Raw genomic sequence first — 5,120 nt, 5'->3', positions numbered from 1 at the left:
GAGTGTGTTCACAAGGGAATCATCTGACTTCAAGGTTGCAAAGATCTGTGGGAGAAATGTGGTTTCCCAGAATCACACATTCACTCACCACTTCCCTGGGTGGGGAGAAGTTCCCTTGGCTTTGTTTTACACTCCCACTCCTGGGTGGGCCATTGTCCTGCCCTGCTTTTCTACATTCTCCATGGATTGAGCTGTTTCTGCTATTTCCTTGATCAGTCCCAGTGTGAGGAGCTAGATGTTTCAGTTGAAGGTGCCGTATTTACTTGCCCATTTTGTTCCTCTCTGTGATGAAAGTCATGCATACTAGCTGCTTCTAGTTGGCCATCTTGACCTGGAATCTCTTTTCTTTTTTGTTTTGATGCTTTTATTTAGCCTCAAAAATGGGATATGGATTTCTTTCTCTGTCTACCAGTTTTCCTCTCTCTCTCTTTCATTCCTTCAAACCTTCCTTCCCCTCCCTCATGTCTTCCCTTCTTTCTCATTTTTACCTGCCCAAAAACTGGCATGAAAGGAATTGGGCTCTTCTTTACTTCTTCTTCCTATGTGGTAAGTACCAACTAGGTCAGAAGATTGTCATTCTCTCTTCTACCTCCTGTTTTGCTCATTACTCACTTTGGTAGTTAAACCAAGGTGGGCAAGGCAGAATCTGCTTTGTGGACTTAACACTCCCAACAGGCGGGTCACTAAGATTACACTGGAGCAGGTATTTGAAGGCCATCAACTTTGTCTCATATACCAGCAACATTATTATGTTTAGCTTTGTTACAGAGTTGTGCATTTGAAGGGCATTGCGCTATTATTAATAAGCTGATATTTTAGTCCCTATCAGCCTGTGTACATTCTATCAGCCAGAATTCTGGGAGAGGGTGGTTGGCATCCTGACTCTAACATTAACTTCTTTAACAGTAATAACCTTTATTAATTTTTCTGTTCAAGAATTCTCTCCTGTTTAGAAATTCTTACTGAGCTTACTCCATCAAAGCAATCTTAAATTTTACCATACTAAATGTAGCATGTTAATTTCTTAATATGAAGACCTGAAAGGTTATTTCAGATCTCTCTCTCACTACTTGTGTTTTGACATCATTGTGATTTCCAGTGCTTTTGTGTCTTACCACTATCTATTTATTAGCATCAAATAGTTTCACTTCCCATTTTCTTCAACTTAAGCACTGATTTTTCTTCTTTAAAACATCCTCATACCTACTCTTCCATGTCTTTTTGCATGTTCCTTATTTGATTAATACAATCATTCACCTTTATGATCCTGTATCTGCTCTGCTGAGGGCTAACTAGCATTAGTCAGTACTTTGTATCAATTTATGTTCCTAGATTTTGTCTTACTTTTTATTTTAACTAGTCAACTTGAATTTTACCATACTATGCTAAGAGTATATAGTTAGATCCTAAACCTAGGAGAGGCACAGTCTGTGTTTTCAATTTCTCCGGGAAGACTTTTTTCTTTCTTTTCTTTTCTCATTTACAGCTGAGACAGAAACAAACTTCTTCATTTTTCCTCAGTAGGACAACATATTCCCCCCTAACCCTGTCTCCCAAGCTCTTCTTTTACTAGTAATCCAGTCCTTTGAAGCATCTCAGTAATTAAGGTGTGCCACTTCTAATTTTATGCAATTTTTAGTCCTAAGGCTTCAAAATATTTGCATGCCTGGGCAATATAATCTGAACTCTTAGTCTTAACTGACTTTGATAGTCCCATTTTACTACTCAAGAGCTATTGCAGAATCAGACTTAGCATTGTTGCTATGGCTTCAATTTCCCTTTTATTCCTATCTTCTGGTATTTTCCTCTTTTTTTTTCCTAAGAGGTAAATTTTAAATAAGTTTGTTATATTTTATCTAGCACTAATTTGTTTTGTGTTTATTCAACATTGTTTCCAGCTTTCAACTTATTTTTATTATTTCTTTTTATTTTGATAGATATTTGCTCACCCTAACCTACAGGAGGGGAAATATGACTATCCCAGTACCATGTGTAGAGCTAGGATTTGAACTCAGAAAGCCCACGCACTTTCCCACATACCCCAGGATGATATTTTAGTTTCTCAATTTTATTTTTAGACCTCATTAAATTATCATCCTCTTCTATTAAAATTAAAAAAGAGGGAAAACATAGAAGAAATATCTGCTTCTTATAACAATTCAGCTTTCCAAACTCTCCAAAAATATTGATATGATTTTTGGGAATCATATTTAGATTATTAAACTTTTAAGTGAATATTTTTGGGGTGAAATATTTTATATCATTTTTCAGAGGCATAAGCTGTCCTCAAAGTATATATTAGTTAGTATTTTCCCAGGTTTGTTTTATTTATTTATTTATTTATTTATTTATTTATTTATTTATTTATTAACTTTTATTTTAGGTTTAGGGGTACACGTGAAGGTTTGTTACAGAGGTGAGCTCATATCATGGGGATTGGTTGTACATATTTCATAACCCAGGAATTAAGCTCAGTACGCAATAGTTGTCTTTTCTCCCCCCTCCCACACTCCACCCTCAAGTAGACCCCAGTGTCTGTCGTTCCCCCTTTGTGTTCATAAGTTCTCAAAGTTTAGCTCCCACTTGCAAGTGAGAACATGCAGTATTTGGATTTCTGTTCTTACGTTATTTCCAGATTTTAGATTTTAATATTTTAAGACTAGGAAGTATGAAATATTTTCTTTAATTTCTTTGTAACTCTTTGTAACTCAGATAGCAAGCCTTCAGTATTGACATTATGGAGAAGGCACTTAGAGTGAAGAAACACAATTAGAAAATAATCTTCCAAATGCCATCCCATACATAGGAGAATGTCTTGCATTTGAGGAAATCTTGCCCCACTGTGAGTCTGCCCTTTGCATCTGCCAGGTATCCCAGCGGCATCACTGGCCTGGTACCAACTTGTGTGGCTGTGACTGTACCCTGTCCTTTCAAAAATAAGACAGAGGAAGGCATGTAGGAGCAAAAGAGGTTAAAATCATATGTATACATGAGCATATTTAATGATTAATGATACAGGACCACACTTTCCCTAGTATCAATCCCATTTTTATCTATGACCAGCACTTTTCCCTAGCTAGCTACTACTGTTGCCTTCAAATCTAGTGAGCATTTGGCAAGTTAACTGGCTCTAAGGGCCGAATATATTGGCCTATATTGCTTGTGACTGTTTCTATAGTTATCCTATATGCTTCCATATGAGAAATTAAAAATCAAATGAATTAAATATGAAAGAAAGTGGAAACATATTTGGGTGAGACGTCCATAACTTAAACAATACTCTATATGTGTACTCTTTAATATGTAGAGTGCTAAATAATTTGAAAATATGGATGACATGGATGATCTCCTAAGAATAAAAATCAGCAAAATTGATCAGAGAAATATAATACATAAGTAGGCCAATAGCTATAGAAAAAATGAGTAAAATACCAGAGAAAAATGAATCCTACAAAGTACCTAACCTGATGGAGAGTGTTCATCAGAAGGAAGATTAGAAAAGTGAATAAATTGACTTTAAAATCTCTTCTTATTTGAAAAATTTTCAAACCTATAGAAAAGTTAAAAGAGGAGTACAATTAACACCAGTGTATCCCACAACTAGATTTACTGTTAAAAATTTCCAAATTCCTCTATCTCTTTTTATGGATAGACACATATTTCTTTTTTGTCAAATCATCTGAAAGTATATTTCAGCCATGGTGACACCTCACCTCTAAAAACTTCAGTATGCATCTGGCAAAACCAGGAACATCTTCCAACAAACAAGGAGCCATCATCCTATCTAAGAAATCTATACTGCTTATGTAATACTACACAGTATGTAGTCCATGCTAAATACCAAATTTCCTCATTTTTCCAAAATGTTTTATAAAGATAATTTTTCCCATTTTCTATAGGATCCAATAAAGGTTCACACACTGTAATTGTTATGTCTCTGTAGTATCCTTAGAATGCTCCTCTTTCCCTCAGCAGACTCACTCTGTCCTTTGTGACTTTGAATCCTTTAAATAGGCCAGGTCGGTTGTCCTGAAGGATGTCCCATATACTAGATTCTTCTGTTTATTTAGGGTTTAATACAAAAATATCCAGCAAGAACACTTTCAGGCTCATTTGTTTCTGTTTGTATTCTACGTTTTTATTTTGGGCATAATTTCATATTTTGAACCTGTAGAACATTTACATGCATCAAAAATCAAAACTGGTGGCACAGCTTGATTGGCCTGGTGGCAGGTGGGCCCAGATGTCAACCCTTCATGGTGGTTCAAGCTATGGACACTGGGCTGGAAGGCCCCAGAGGAGGCAAACCCCCAGCTCTGAAGTCATGGGATCTGACAGTATGAACAGTTAAGTGAGTCAGCACTTCTGTTGAGTCTATGAACAGGGGTTCAGCCATCCAGATAGGCTTTACAAAACTGAACAGCTACATTCAAGGCAAAAGGAGAAAGAGATGAAAATAATGGTGACAGCTCCATTCACAAGCTACACAGAGGTTGGTTCATGTCCTTTTAGTGAGTCTACCAAGACCATTTCCCTGTATATCTCCTCTGAACAGCAATTCCATCTGCCCAGGCCTTCAGAGTCAGATGATTTTATTGAAGACACAGCCAGTATGACTATGTTTCATTCAATGGATACTATAGGACCCCAAAGAATCAAGAACAACTTCACTTTGGGAGGCTGAGGTGGGTGAATCACGAGGTCAGGAGTTCAAGACCAACCTGACCAACATCTGGAAATCCCATCTCCACTAAAAATACAGAAAAAATTATCCGGACGTGGTGGCGCATGCCTGTAACCCCAGCTACTAAGGAGGCTGAGGCAGGAGAATTGCTTGCACCCGGGAGGCAGAGGTTGCAATGAGCAGAGATGGAGCCATTGCACTCCAGCCTGGGCCACAGAGGGACAGTCTGTCTCAAAAAAAAAAAAAAAAAAAAAAAAGAATAACTGTTGACATTAGCAAGCATTTAAGCATTTTGAAGGAAGAAGGAAAAGTTTTAAAAGTTTTCAATGAAAAGGTTCATTACACTGCAGGCTACACCAGTCCTTTCAGATTGCTTAATAGGAATAATAAAGTATAATTGATTCAGAAAAAGGAGTCCTCCAACGAAAATGAATGA

At 37.1% G+C, this 5,120-nt stretch overlaps 1 pseudogene; it reads left to right on the top strand.

The window, feature by feature from the left end:
• Positions 1 to 504: 504 nt before the first annotated feature.
• Positions 505 to 5,120, top strand: LOC111546163 (annotated as a pseudogene).

The sequence above is a fragment of the Piliocolobus tephrosceles genome, chromosome 11 (assembly GCF_002776525.5).
Source record: "Piliocolobus tephrosceles isolate RC106 chromosome 11, ASM277652v3, whole genome shotgun sequence".
Classification (NCBI taxonomy): domain Eukaryota; kingdom Metazoa; phylum Chordata; class Mammalia; order Primates; family Cercopithecidae; genus Piliocolobus; species Piliocolobus tephrosceles.
Note: the sequence above shows the minus strand (reverse complement) of the source record. Positions and strands in the feature narration are given on the sequence as shown.